The sequence below is a fragment of the Balaenoptera borealis genome (assembly GCF_965194805.1).
Source record: "Balaenoptera borealis genome assembly, chromosome: 14".
NCBI classification, from domain to species: domain Eukaryota; kingdom Metazoa; phylum Chordata; class Mammalia; order Artiodactyla; family Balaenopteridae; genus Balaenoptera; species Balaenoptera borealis.
In genome coordinates, this window is record NC_138875.1 from 55,565,145 (window position 1) to 55,581,352 (window position 16,208).

A 16,208-nucleotide genomic window follows, 5' to 3' on the forward strand; every position below is an offset into this window, starting at 1 on the left:
TATTTTCATTTTCAATGATCTGTCCATTGTTGAAAGTGGGGTGTTAAAGGCCCCTACTATGACTGTGTGACTGTCAATTTCCCCTTTTATGGCTTTAGCATTTGCCTTATATATTGAGGTGCTCCTATATTGGGTGCATAAATATTCTCCTATGTTGGGTGCATTAATATTTACATTGTTATATCTTCTTCGTGGATTGATCCCTTGATCATTATGTAGTGTCCTTCTTTGTCTCTTGTAAGAGTCTTTATTTTAAAGTCTATTTTTTCTGATATGAGAATTACTATTCCAGCTTTCTTTTGATTTCCATTTGCATGGAATATCTTTTTCCATCCCCTCACTTTCCATCTGTATGTGTCCCTAGGTCTGAAGTGAGTCTCTTGTAGATGGCACATATACAGGTCTTGTTTTTGCATCCATTCAGCCAGTCTACGTCTCTTGTTGGAACATTTAATCCATTTACATTTAAGGTAATTATTAGTATGTATGTTACTATTACCATTTTCTTAATTGTTTTGGGTTTGTTATTGTAGGTCTTTTCCTTCTCTTGTGTTTACTTCCTAGAGAAGTTCCTTCAGCGTTTGTTGTAAAGCTGGTTTGGTGTTGTTGAATTCTCTTAGCTTTTGCTTATCTGTAAAGGTTTTAATTTCTTGATCGAATCTGAATGAGATCCTTGCTGGGTAGATTAATCTTGGTTGTAGGTTTTTCCCTTTCATCACTTTAAATATGGCCTGCCACACCCTTCTGGCTTGCAGAGTTTCTGCTGAGAAATCAGCTGTTTACCTTATGAGGATTCCTTTGTATGTTATTTGTTGCTTTTCCCTTGCTGCTTTTAATATTTTTTTCTTTGTATTTAATTTTTGATAGTTTGATTAATAAGTGTCCTGGCCTGTTTCTCCTTGGATTTATCCTGTATGGGACTCTCTGCGCTTATTGGACTTGATTGACTATTTCCTTTTCCATATTAGGGAAGTTTTCGACTATAATCTCTTCAAATATTTTCTCAGTCCCTTTCTTTTTCTCTTTTTCTCCTGGGTCCCCTATAATAGAAATGTTGGTGCATTTAATGTTGTCCCAGAGGTCTCTGAGACTGTCCTCAATTCTTTTCATTCTTTTTTCTTTATTCTGCTCTGCGGTAGTTATTTCCACTATTTTATCTTCCAGGTCACTTATCCATTCTTCTGCCTCAGTTATTCTGCTATTGATTCCTTGTAGAGAATTTTTAATTTTATTTATTGTGTTGTTCATCATTGTTTGTTTGCTCTTTAGTTCCTCTAGGTCTTTGTTAAATGTTTCTTGTATTTTCACCATTCTATTTTGAAGATTTTTGATCATCATTACTGTCATTACTCTGAATTCTTTTTCAGGTAGACTGCCTAATTCCTCATTTGTTTGGTCTGGTGGGTTTTTACCTTGCTCCGTCATCTGCTGTGTATTTCTCTGTCTTCTCATTTTGCTTAACTTACTGCATTTGGGGTCTCCTTTTTGCAGGCTGAAGGTTCATAGTTCCCATTGTTTTTGGTGTCTGCCCCCAGTGGCTAAGGTTGGTTCAGAGGGTTGTGTGGGCTTCTGGTGGAGCGGTCTGGTGCCTGTGTTCTGGTGGATGAGGCTAGATCTTGTCTTTCTGGTGGGCAGGACCATGTCTGGTGGTGTGTTATGGGGTGTGTGTGAACTTATTATGATTTTAGGCAGCCTCTCTGCTAATGGGTCGGGTTGTATTCCTGTCTTACTAGTCGTTTGGCATGGGGTGTCCAGTACTGTAGCTTCCTGGTTGTTGAGTGAAGCTGGTTCTTAGCATTGAGATGCAGATGTCTGGGAGACCTTTCTCCGTTTGATATTATGTGGACGTGGGAGGTCTCTTGTGGTCCAATGTCCTGAACTCAACTCTCCCACCTAAGAGGCTCAGGCCTGACACTTGGCTGGAGCACCAAGACCCTGTGAGCAACATGGCTCAGAGTAAAAGGGAGAAAAAAAGAAAGAAAGGAAGAAAAAATAATAAATAATAATAATAAAAATAAAAAATAATAAATAAAATAAAATAAATTTATTAAAACAAAAAATATTATTTAAAACTTTTTTTAACATAATAAAAGAAAGAAGGAAAGAAGAGAGCAAGCAAACCAATACACAAATCCAGCATTAAAAACTATACAAAAAAACAAAACACAAAAAGCGGACAGACAGAACCTTAGGATAAATGGTAAAAGCAAAGCTATACAGACAAAATCACACAAAGAAGCATACACATACACTCACAAAAAGAGAAAAAGGAAAATATACATATATATAAAAGGAAGAGCGCAACCAAATCAATAAACAATCCTACCAAAGATAATAAGCTCTAAATACTAAACTAAGATAAGCATAAAACCAGAAACAAATTAGATGCAGAAAGCAAACCCCAAGTCTACAGTTGCTCCAAAGTCCACTGCCTCAATTTGGGGATGATTCATTGTCTATTCACGTATTCCAGAGATGTAGGGTACATCAAGTTGATTGTGGAGATTTATTCCGCTGCTCCTGAGGCTGCTGCGAGAAATTTCCCTTTCTCTTCTTTGTTTGCACAGCTCCTGGGGTTCAGCTTTGGATTTGGCCTCACCTCTGCATGTAGGTCACCTGAGGGTGTCTGTTCCCCACCTAGACAGGATGGGCTTAAAGGAGCAGCTGATTGGGGGCTCTGGCTCACTCAGGCCGGGGTGAGGGAGGGGTATGGAATGCAGGGCAAGCCTGCAGCGGCAGAGGCTGGCACACCATTGCAGCAGCCTGAGGCACACCGAGTGTTCTTCCGGGGAATTTGTCCCTGGATCGCAGGACCCTGGCAGTGGCGGGCTGCACAGTCTCCCAGGAGGGGAGGTGTGGATAGTGACATGTGCTTGCACACAGATTTCTTGGTGGCTGCACCAGCAGCTTTAGCATTTCATGCCCGTCTCTGGTGTCCACGCTGATAGCTACGGCTCGCGCCCATCTCTGGAGCTCATTTAGGCGGTGCTCTGAATCCCCTTTCCTCATGCACCCTGAAACAATGATCTCTTGCCTCTTAGGCAGTTCCAGACTTTTTCCCAGACTCCCTCCCAGCTAGCTGTGGTGCACTAGCCCCATTCAGGCTTTGTTCATGCAGCCAACCCCAGTCCTCTCCCTGGGATCTGACCTCCAAAGCCTGAGCCTCAGCTCCCAGCCCCCACCCGCCCTGTTGCGTGAGCAGACAAGCATCTCAGGCTGGTGAGTGCTGGTCGGCAGAGATCCTCTGTGTGGGAATCTCTCCACTTTGCCCTCTGCACCCCTGTTGCTGCACTCTCCTCCATGGCTCTGAAGCTTTCTCCCCAGCCACTGCTCCCCTCCTGTCTCCACCAGTGAAGGGGCTTCCTAGTGTGTAGAAACTTTTCCTCCTTCACAGCTCCCTCCCAGAGGTAGAGGTCCCATCCCTATTATTTTGTCTCTGTTTTTTCTTTTTTCTTTTGCCCTACCCAGGTACGTGGGGAGTTTCTTGCTTTTTGGGAAGTCTGAGGTCTTCTGCCAGCGTTCATCAGGTGTTCTGTAGCAGTTGTTCCACGTGAACATATATTTTTCATGTATTTGTGGGGAGGAAGATGATCTCCATGCATTACTCCTCTGCCATCTTGAATGTCCTCCCAGGCATTAACACTTTAGATATAACTGTAAATTATTTACAGCAAAGCACTACATTTAAAAATTAAAAGACATATATTTTAATGAATTTATTTAATTATTTTTAATCATAAAATTTTAAAATTCTATTTTAATTATCAAATACAAGTTAAGTATCAAGTACAAAGTCATTGATAACTAAACCTTAATAATTCATCAACTACATAGTTCGAACAAGGTAGAGTCCCTGACTTTAAGAATCTCACAATCTATTGGGGTAGGCAGATGGTAAGGTAATTATTTCAGTACTTGCTAGGGTAGCAAAAGGTATGTAAGTCAGATTAGTAGCCCCAGGACTCCTTTCAAGGGAGGTGATATTGAGCTGAGATTTGATGGTAGAGTAGATATTAATTAGAAAAACAGGTTGTGGGAAGACATTCCAAGCAAAAGGGAAAGCATTTGGGAAGACATGAAAGCATGACAGAGCATGACAATATCAACACTACATCTCAGACATGTAAAGATGAGGGAAAAGCAGGAACTAGGAGCCAGAGAATAAAGATGCTTACATGCTAAACTGAATAGACACTTTATCTTTAAAATGATGGGATGTTTTTGGATCATTTCAAAAGGAGAGTGTCATCTTCAGACGTATTTTAGCAGTGTGCAGGTTGGTTTGAGTGATGGGAAAGGAGAGGCATCAGAGAAAAGAGAAAGATACATTACAAAGCTATTTTAATAACCTCAATGAGAAGTAAATAAGGCCTAAACAAAGATCGTGGCAGAAGAATAGAGATAGTCAAATTCAAGAGATAATAAGGAGGTGGAATCTACAACACTGGTAGATATGGAGGGAGGTGATCGAGAGGACACAATCTAGGATAATTATCAGATTTCTGGAGTAGATGGTCAAGTGGGTGATAACGGATAGGAGATATGGGGAAAATAGGGTTGGGGTTAGTAGATGATCTTCAATTTTATACACACTGAATTTGAGATGCCAGATAGTTATCCAACATGAGATATTAAGTAGGCAGTTTAAGATAAAGCCATAAGACTCTGAAGAGACTACCCAGCTGAAGACAGATTTGTAGTTGTCTGAAAGCAAAGAATAACCTGTTTGATTTACCTCTGTGAACCCATAGCTTAGCATAGTGCATGACAAAAATGGTGATTTTCAGTGAAAAATTGGAGTCATTCACATATTTGTGATTCTTGATATTCTATATAGTTTTAAAGCATTGGTTTTCAGTCAAAACGTTTGCCAACTAAGACATCTGGTAAAAGTATTTGCACTGTTGGAGACTTTATTTCTTCATTTGTAAATAGAAAAATAACTACTTCACCAGGCTGTAGTACAACTTAATTAAAAGCACACATGAAAACACTCTATAAATCCATAAAACAACATAAAGACGCAAGATAAGATAATATTTTTAAAAATAGAAATTTAAAATATCACCATTTATTCTTCAATGTAAAGACTCCCAAACACCAGTTCTAATTTAGATTATAAATTGTTGGCTAAAGCTCTGGACCACAAAATGAACTAGAAATAGCTCCCTTTGCCATTAGGTACTCCCCAAATCTGTTATCCACAGACTTGCTCAATTTCCAATACTTTTTGGTATCAGGATGCTCACCAAGCACCTCAATTTCATCACAACCAAAATGAATGTATTAGCGTCACCCCAAATCTGTCTTCTCCCTCACTCTCACCCTCATATTTTCAGTCACCAAATCTTTTCCCCCTACTTACCACTGTTCACTTCTCTCCACACCCACTTACAGCAGTTGCCTGTGCCTTGACCATCCCTTACTTAGACTACTCCAGTAGCTTCCTATCAAATCTCACAGCCTCCATCTCCTACCCCTCAAACCATCCTCGTAGACACCAGAGTTAGCTTTCTCAAACATATTTCTAATCATTTTACACCCCTCCTTAAAACCTTTGAAAGACCACCACCACTTATAATATCTAAAAGCTTAGCATATTAGGTCCTGATCTGTCCCATCCTCTTCAACTCTTGTACCTCAGCTCACCCTATGTTACAGTTACCATGAAACAATTTGCCATTACTCAAACATGGAGCAATAATTTTCATATCTTCATGTTTTCTCTTTCTTCTACTTGGAGTTACCTAAGTTATGTTTCTCTCTTGAAATTCTACTGTTCTACTAAGGGCTAAATCAAATACTTCTGCTCCAGGAAGTCTTCACTGTCTCCTGCAGTTCATACTGCTGTGTCCACCTTCTGCATTGTTATAATACTTTGTTTATATATCTTAGAACACTTGCTGGAGAGAGCCTATCAAACCACAATTATATGTCTGTTCTCTCATTGGATCTATAAATTTCTCTAGCAGAGACTGTATCCATACTAGTCAACATTCTTGACAGAAACCTTATCTCAAACTGACTTTTGCCAAAAGGGGATTTATCAACAGATATAAATCCAAATGTCAGAGACAACTAGATCCAATGATCTAGGGCTCAAATGATATTGACTGAGATCTTGCTCTTTTTTTCCACCTTGACACTGTGTTTACCTTTGTAAACATGTTCACCTGTTGAAAGAGGCCATGTTCTCTTTCAACTATAGATGGGCCTCCTCCTTATAGTTGGAAAGAATGGCCAACAGCAGCTCAGACTTCTACCATCCAAGTTAACCAAACCAGTGGAAAGACAACTTCTCCTTTTCAATGTCTGTCCCAGGGAATACTCTGTTGAGGTAGAATTTAGGTCATGTGCTCACCACTGGGCCAGTTACTGTGTCCAGTGCAATGGGAATTGTGCTTACACTCCCTCTCACGTGTTCTCCAACTGCTGTGCTCCTAAACGCACATCCACAAATTCTTTCATACTCCCCCTCTAACAAGAAAGAATTTAATTCCCCTTCCCCTTTCTGTGGGCTGGACTTAGTCACTCACTTCTAGTGAACAGAATGTGGCTCAAGTGATGGGATGTCATTTCTGATATTAGGCCATAAAAAGACTGCGGCTTCTGTCTTGGGTGCGCTCCCTCCCCCCTCACACTCTGCCACATTGTGAGGACACTCAGGCATAGGGTTGGCAGATAAAATACAGAATTACCAGTTAAATTTGAACTTCAGATAAATAACAAATAATTTTTAGTATATGTATATAATAAATATGTTTTTTAAATCCACATGGGGAAGAGGTAGTCAAGACTAAAAAATTTTCCTTGATGTTATTTCTTGCATTGATTCTGTGCACTTTAGGAAATTTTTTTCTTCCTTTACCTATCTTCCTCTATCTTTTCCCATCTAAGAGCTACAAAACTGTTTTACAATAACCTCCTCAGGCCTTAAAAATGATGACACATTATCAAAATTCAGAAAGAAATACTCCCTGAAGAAGGGGTTTCTGAGACAAGCAGGTAAAAGAAAGATCAGATCAGTGTGTGTGGGTGTGTGTGTGTGTGTGTCCATGTGCACACTTGTGTTTACCTGAGCAAAATTACAGGCCAAAGAGGAAAGGAGTATCATGCATTCTCTGTGAGAATACAGAGAATACAGCTTGCTACTGTAAGTGGTGCTATTTTAATGAGTCCACCTGTGCCCATTCATTCGCAATAGGACACAGGCAAACTTGGCAAAGTTTTCTCTTACAGTGCCCCTGTTGTTACACATTGTAAGATAATTAGTGAAAAGCCAAGTCAGATTGCCTGGATGGGCTGGGTTGGGTTAGATGGGCTGGACTGGGCTAGATTTTAATTACATCTATGTGACAGTATTCTCTGCATTTGATTTCTATGGGGAAAAAAATAATATTCCTAAGTCAACATTCATGAGATACGTTTTAAAATAATTAGTTGAAGTACTGATTGAAAGAAAACTAAATAAGCCATCCCCTTCCCCAGCACTTCTCAACACACACACATACACAAATACCTACCCACTGACATTCCTCCAATTTGTGAATCTCAGGCCCTAAAAGAGGTACAAAAATGAATGGTACATGAAACCTGGCCTTTAGGGGCCTATACATCAAGAAACAAACATTCACAATGAAAAGCACAGTAAGGTAAACGTTGATTTGTAACAACAGAATGGGAGTTTATTATACTCATTTGTAGGTATCAGAAATGCTTTCACAGCAACTGTGGCATTTAAGAAATTTTAAAGGATATCAATTAATTAGAGACTGGAAGAGAATATTCCAGACACAGGGAAAAGCATGTGCAAAGACAATGAAGGAATGCTTGGTTTATTTTAAGAAGTGTTGGGGATCCACTGTAGCTGGGACATAAATGGGGAAGGAGTGAATTGGATTCAAAAGGTAAATGGTCAGAGCCATTCAGTGGTGAGCTATGAATTCTCATTGAGGTGTCTGTATTTAATCCCATTGAGGTGTCTGTATTTAATCCCATCAACCACAAGAAGCTATTGCCTCCTTTTAAGTTAGGCAGTGATGTATTGGGTTGGCCAAAAGGTTCATTCAGTTTTTTCCGTAAGATGGCTCTAGTAGCTCTTAGTTGTCTTTAACTTCATTTGAAACAATTTTGTTAGATTGTATTGTGACAGCTGTCATATCAGTGTTCATTTTTTAAAAAACTTATCAAAATTGGTGAATTTTTGTGTAGCTATCTTAATATTGAAGATGGAAGAAAAAAATCAACATTTTTGGCATGTTATGCTTTATTATTTCAAGAAAGGTAAAAACGCAACTGAAACACAAAAAAAGATTTGTGCAGTATATGGAGAAGGTGCTGTGATTGATCAAACGTGTCAAAAGTGGTTTGTGAAGTTTTGTGCTGGAGATTTCTCGCTGGACCATGCTCCATGGTCAGTAGACCAGTTGAAGTTGATAGTGATCAAATCGAGACATTAATTAAGAAAAATCAACGTTATACCACGCGGGAGATCGTCGACATACTCAAAATGTCCAAATCAAGCGCTGAAAATCATTTGCACCAGCTTGGTTATGTTAATCGCTTTGATGTTTGGGTTCCACATAAGTTAAGTGAAAAAAACCTTCTCGACAAGATTTCCTCATGCAATTCTCTACTGAAACGTAATGAAAACATTCTGTTTTAAAAACAAATTGTGACGGGCAATGAAAAGTGGACACTGCACAATAATGTGGAACGGAAGAGATCGTGGGGCAAGCAAAATGAACCACCACCAACCAAACCAAAGGCCAGTCATCATCCAAAGAAGGTGATGTTGTGTGTATGGTGGAATTGGAAGGGAGTCCTCTATTATGAGCTCCTTCCAGAAAACCAAACGATTAATTCCAACAAGTACTGCTCCCAATTAGACCAAAAGAAAGCAGCACTCAACGAAAAGCATCCGGAATTAGTTAACAGAAAATGCATAATCTTCCAGCAGGATAACACAAGACCGCATGTTTCTTTGATGACCAGGCAAGAACTGTTACAGCTTGGCTGGGAAGTTCTGATTCATCTGCCACATTCATCAGATGTTGCACCTTCGGATTTCAGAATTTTTTTTATTTATGTCTTTACAAAATTCTCTTAATGGAAAAAATTTCAATTCCCTGGAAGATTGTAAAAGGCACCTGGAACAGTTCTTTGCTTAAAAAGATAAAAAGCTTTGGGAAGATGGAATTATGAAGTTGCCTGGAAAATGGCAGAAGGTAGTGGAACAAAAGGGTGAATACGTTATTCAGTAAAGTTCTTGGTGAAAATTAAAAATGTGTCCTGGGCTTCCCTGGTGGCGCAGTGGTTGAGAGTCTGCCTGCCAGTGCAGGAGACGCGGGTTCGAGCCCTGGTCCGGGAAGATCCCACATGCCCCGGAGCAGCTGGGCCCGTGAGCCACAATTACTGAGCCTGCGTGTCTGGAGCCCATGCTCCACAACAGGAGAAGCCGCGATAGTGAGAGGCCCGCGCACCGCGATGAAGAGTGGCCCCCGCTTGCCGCAACTAGAGAAAGCCCTAGCACAGAAACAAAGACCCAACACAGCCAAAAATAAATAAATAAATTAATTAAAAAAAAAAAAAAACTGTCCTTTATTTTTACTTAAAAACCGAAGGCGGGAGATTAACCAAGATGGCGGAGTAGAAGGACGTGCTCTCACTCCCTTTTGCGAGAGCACCAGAATCACAACTGGCTGCTGGACAATCATTGACAGGAAGACCCTGGACTTCACCAAGGAGGATACCCCACGTCCAAGGACAGAGGAGAAGCCACAATGAGACGGTAGGAGGGGCGCAATCAGAGTAAAATCAAATCCCATAACTGCTGGGTGGGTGACTCACAGACTGGCGAACACTTATAACACAGAAGTCCACCCACTGGAGTAAAGGCTCTGAGCCCCACGTCAGGCTTCCCAACCTGGGGGACCGGCAACGGGAGGAGGAATTCCTAGAGAATCAGACTTTGAAGCCTAGTGGGAATTGATTGCAGGACTTTGACAGGACTGGGGGAAACAGAGACCCCACTCTTGGAGGGCACACACAAAGTAATGTGTGCATCGGGATCCAGGGGAAGGAGCAGTGACCCTGGGGGAGACTGAACCAGACCTACCTGCTGGTGTTGGGGGGTCTCCTGCAGAGGCGAGTGGTGGCTCTGTTTCACCGTGGGGATAAGGACACTGGCAGCAGAGGTTCTGGGAAGTTCTCCTTGGTGTGAGCCCTCCCAGAGTCTGCCATTAACCCCACCAAAGAGCACGGGTAGGCTCCAGTGTTGGGTTGCCTCAGGCAAAACAGCCAACAGGGAGGGAACCCAGCCCCACCCATCAACAGTCAAGTGGATTAAGGTTTTACTGAGCTCTGACCGCCACAGCAACAGGGAGGGAACCCAGCCCCACCCATCACCAGTCAAGTGGATTAAGGTTTTACTGAGCTCTGACCGCCACAGCAACAGTCAGCTCTACCCACCACCAGAGCCTCCCATCAAGCCTCTTAGATAGCCTCAACCACCAGAGGGCAGACAACAGAAGCAAGAAAAACTATAATCCTGCAGCCTGTGGACCAAAAACCACAGGTACAGAAAGATAGAGAAGATGAAAAGGCAGAGGGCTATGTATCAGATGAAGGAACAAGAAAAAACCCCAGAAAAACAACTAAATGAAGTGGAGATAGGCAACCTTCCAGAAAAAGAATTCAGAATAATGATAGTGAAGATGATCCAGGACCTTGGAATAAGAATGGAGGCAAAGATTGAGAAGATGCAAGAAATGATTAACAAAGACCTGGAAGAATTAAAGAACAAACAAACAGAGATGACCAATACAATAACTGAAATGAAAACTACACTAGAAGGAATCAATAGCAGAATAACTGAGGCAGAAGAACGGATAAGTGACCTGGAAGACAGAATGATGGAATTCACTGCTGTGGAACAGACTAAAGAAAAAAGAATGAAAAGAAATGAAGACAGCCTAAGAGACCTCTGGGACAACATTAAACGCAACAACATTCGCATTATAGGGGTCCCAGAAGGAGAAGAGAGAGAGAAAGGACCAGAGAAAATATTTGAAGAGATTATAGTCGAAAACTTCCCTAACATGGGAAAGGAAATAGCCACCCAAGTCCAGGAAGCACAGAGAGTCCCATACAGAATAAACCCAAGGAGAAACACGCCGAGACACATAGTAATCAAAGTGGCAAAAATTAAAGACAAAGAAAAATTATTGAAAGCAGCAAGGGAAAAACGACAAATAACATACAAGGGAACTCCCATAAGGTTAACAGCTGATTTCTCAGCAGAAGCTCTGCAAGCCAGAAGGGAGTGGCATGATATACTTAAAGTGATGAAAGGGAAGAACCTACAACCAAGATTACTCTACCCGGCAAGGATCTCATTTAGATTTGATGGAGAAATCAAAAGCTTTACAGACAAGCAAAAGCTACGAGAATTCAGCACCACCAAACCAGCTCTACAACAAATGCTAAAGGAACTTCTCTAAGTGGGAAACACAAGAGAAGAAAAGGACCTACAAAAACAAACCCAAAACAATTAAGAAAATGGTCATAGGAACATACATATCGATAATTACCTTAAACGTGAATGGATTAAAAGCCCCAACCAAAAGACATAGACTGGCTGAATGGATACAAAAACAAGACCCATATATATGCTGTCTACAAGAGACCCACTTTAGAACTAGGGACACATACAGACTGAAAGTGAGGGGATGGAAAAAGATATTCCATGCAAATGGAAATCAAAAGAAAGCTGGAGTAGCTATACTCATATCAGATAAAATAGACTTTAAAATAAAGAATGTTACAAGAGACAAGGAAGGACACTACATAATGATCCAGGGATCAATCCAAGAAGAAGATATAACAATTATAAATATATATGCACCCAACATAGGAGCACCTCAATACATAAGGCAACTGCTAACAGCTATAAAAGAGGAAATCGACAGTAACACAATAATAGTGGGGGACTTTAACACCTCACTTACACCAATGGACAGATCATCCAAAATGAAAATAAATAAGGAAACAGAAGCTTTAAATGACACAATAGACCAGATAGATTTAATTGATATATATAGGACATTCCATCCAAAAACAGCAGATTACACGTTCTTCTCAAGTGCGCACGGAACATTCTCCAAGATAGATCACATCTTGGGTCACAAATCAAGCCTCAGTAAATTTAAGAAAATTGAAATCATATCAAGCATCTTTTCTGACCACAACGCTATGAGATTAGAAATGAATTACAGGGAAAAAAACGTAAAAAGGACAAACACATGGAGGCTAAACAATACGTTACTAAATAACCAAGAGATCACTGAAGAAATCAAAGAGGAAATAAAAAAATACCTAGAGACAAATGACAATGAAGACACGACGACCCAAAACCTATGGGATGCAGCAAAAGTGGTTCTAAGAGGGAAGTTTATAGCTATACAAGCCTACCTAAAGAAACAAGAAAAATCTCAAGTAAACAATCTAACCTTACACCTAAAGAAACTAGAGAAAGAAGAACAAACAAAACCCAAAGTTAGCAGAAGGAAAGAAATCATAAAGATCAGAGCAGAAATAAATGAAATAGAAAAAAAGAAAACAATAGCAAAGATCAATAAAACTAAAAGTTGGTTCTTTGAGAAGATAAACAAAATTGATAAGCCATTAGCCAGACTCATCAAGAAAAAGAGGGAGAGGACTCAAATCAATAAAATCAGAAATGAAAAAGGAGAAGTTACAACAGACACTGCAGAAATACAAAGCATCCTAAGAGACTACTACAAGCAACTTTATGCCAATAAAATGGACAACCTGGAAGAAATGGACAAATTCTTAGAAAGGTATAACCTTCCAAGACTGAACCAGGAAGAAACAGAAAATATGAACAGACCAATCACAAGTAATGAAATTGAAACTGTGATTAAAAATCTTCCAACAAACAAAAGTCCAGGACCAGATGGCTTCACAGGTGAATTCTATCAAACATTTAGAGAAGAGCTAACACCCATCCTTCTCAAACTCTTCCAAAAAATTGCAGAGGAAGGAACACTCCCAAACTCATTCTATGAGGCCACCATCACCCTGATACCAAAACCAGACAAAGACACTACAAAAAAAGAAAATTACAGACCAATATCACTGATGAATATAGATGCAAAAATCCTCAACAAAATACTAGCAAACAGAATCCAACAACACATTAAAAGGATCATACACCACGATCAAGTGGGATTTATCCCAGGGATGCAAGGATTCTTCAATATACGCAAATCAATCAATGTGATACACCATATTAACAAATTGAAGAATAAAAACCATATGATCATCTCAATAGATGCAGAAAAAGCTTTTGACAAAATTCAACACCCATTTCTGATAAAAACTCTCCAGAAAGTGGGCATAGAGGGAACCTACCTCAACATAATAAAGGCCATATATGACAAACCCACAGCAAACATCATTCTCAATGGTGAAAAAGTGAAAGCATTTCCTCTAAGATCAGCAACAAGACAAGGATGTCCACTCTCACCACTATTATTCAACATAGTTTTGGAAGTCCTAGCCACGGCAATCAGAGAAGAAAAAGAAATAAAAGGAATACAAATTGGAAAAGAAGAAGTAAAACTGTCACTGTTTGCGGATGACATGATACTATACATAGAGAATCCTAAAACTGCCACCAGAAAACTGCTAGAGCTAATTAATGAATATGGTAAAGTTGCAGGATACAAAATTAATGCACAGAAATCTCTTGCATTCCTATACACTAATGATGAAAAATCTGAAAGAGAAATTATGGAAACACTCCCATTTACCATTGCAACAAAAAGAATAAAATACCTAGGAATAAACCTACCTAGGGAGACAAAAGACCTGTATGCAGAAAACTATAAGACACTGATGAAAGAAATTAAAGATGATACCAACAGATGGAGAGATATACCATGTTCTTGGATTGGAAGAATCAACATTGTGAAAATGAGTATACTACCCAAAGCAATCTACAGATTCAATGCAATCCCTATCAAATTACCAATGGCATTTTTTATGGAGCTAGAACAAATCATCTTAAAATTTGTATGGAGACACAAAAGACCCCGAATAGCCAAAGCAGTCTTGAGCCAAAAAAATGGAGCTGGAGGAATCAGACTCCCTGACTTCAGACTATACTACAAAGCTACAGTAATCAAGACAATATGGTACTGGCACAAAAACAGAAACATAGATCAATGGAACAAGATAGAAAGCCCAGAGATTAACCCACGCACCTATGGTCAACTAATCTATGACAAAGGAGGCAAAGATATACAATGGAGAAAAGACAGTCTCTTCAATAAGTGGTGCTGGGAAAACTGGACAGCTACATGTAAAAGAATGAAATTAGAATACTCCCTAACACCATACACAAAAATAAACTCAAAATGGATTAGAGACCTAAATATAAGACTGGACACTATAAAACTCTTAGAGGAAAACATAGGAAGAACACTCTTTGACATAAATCACAGCAAGATCTTTTTTGATCCACCTCCTAGAGTAATGGAAATAAAAACAAAAATAAACAAGTGGGACCTAATGAAACTTCAAAGCTTTTGCACAGCAAAGGAAACCATAAACAAGACGAAAAGACAACCCTCAGAATGGGAGAAAATATTTGCAAATGAATCAACGGACAAAGGATTAATCTCCAAAATATATAAACAGCTCATTCAGCTCAATATCAAAGAAACAAACACCCCAATCCAAAAATGGGCAGAAGACCTAAATAGACATTTCTCCAAAGAAGACATACAGACGGCCACGAAGCACATGAAAAGATGCTCAACATCACTAATTATTAGAGAAATGCAAATCAAAACTACAATGAGGTATCACCTCACTCCTGTTAGAATGGGCATCATCAGAAAATATACAAACAACAAATGCTGGAGAGGGTGTGGTGAAAAGGGAAACCTCTTGCACTGTTGGTGGGAATGTAAATTGATACAGCCACTATGGAGAACAATATGGAGGTTCCTTAAAAAACTAAAAATAGAATTACCATATGACCCAGCAATCCCACTACTGGGCATATACCCAGAGAAAACCGTAATTCAAAAAGACACATGCACCCGAATGTTCATTGCAGCACTATTTACAATAGCCAGGTCATGGAAGCAACCTAAATGCCCATCGACAGACGAATGGATAAAGAAGTTGTGGTACATATATACAATGGAATATTACTCAGCCATAAAAAGGAACGAAATTGAGTCATTTGTTGAGACGTGGATGGATCTAGAGACTGTCATACAGAGTGAAGTAAGTCAGAAAGAGAAAAACAAATATTGTATATTAATGCATGTATGTGGAACCTAGAAAAATGGTACAGATGAGCCAGTTTGCAGGGCAGAAGTTGAGACACAGATGTAGAGAATGGACATATGGACACCAAGGGGGGAAAACTGCGGTGGGGTGGGGATGGTGGTGTGCTGAATTGGGCGATTGGGATTGACATGTATACACTGATGTGTATAAAACTGATGCCTAATAAGAACCTGCAGTATAAAAAAACAAACAAAACAACTAATACTAAACTTTCATTGGGTTATTTGTATGGAAATATGTTAATATAAATGTTTCAGACATTACATGAAATTTCTAAAAATCTTATATTTGTATTTGTATGGAAATATGTATGGAAATATGTTAATATAAATGTTTCAGACATTACATGAAATTTCTAAAAATCTTATATTTGTATTTGTATGGAAATATGTATGGAAATATGTTAATATAAATGTTTCAGACATTACATGAAATTTCTAAAAATCTTATATTTGTATTTGTATGGAAATATGTATGGAAATATGTTAATATAAATGTTTCAGACATTACATGAAACTTCTAAAAATCTTATATGTTCTGGTATAATGTTATAAGTAATAATCCTAGTTATTACTTTAAAATGTATATCTCAGAAATAACTAATTTTCTTGTCAACTGCACTATTATGAACTTTCATCAAATCTTTAACCGTGGTCATTTTTAAGTCTTTTGTCATTTACAGACAGTTCTGGGTGTACTCTGATGATTTTGCAAATATGTTCCTATAAAAGGGTTTCATCTTCAAGAAATTCATGGAAAAGACTCTGACAAGTACAGGTTTCTGGTAACGGGCTGTACTGCTGAACTGAATGAATAAGCAT

General features: G+C 39.2%; 1 long non-coding RNA gene across 1 annotated transcript in view; it reads left to right on the forward strand.

Annotated features, from left to right (window-relative positions):
• LOC309610604 overlaps positions 1-15,986 on the forward strand; it is a 225,805-nt gene extending 209,819 nt beyond the window's left edge. Inside the window, exon 2 of the long non-coding RNA XR_014234077.1 lies at positions 15,168-15,986. This is a non-coding gene — a long non-coding RNA (uncharacterized lncRNA). The remainder of the gene's footprint in view (positions 1-15,167) is intronic.
• The last annotated feature ends 222 nt before the right edge of the window (positions 15,987-16,208 follow it).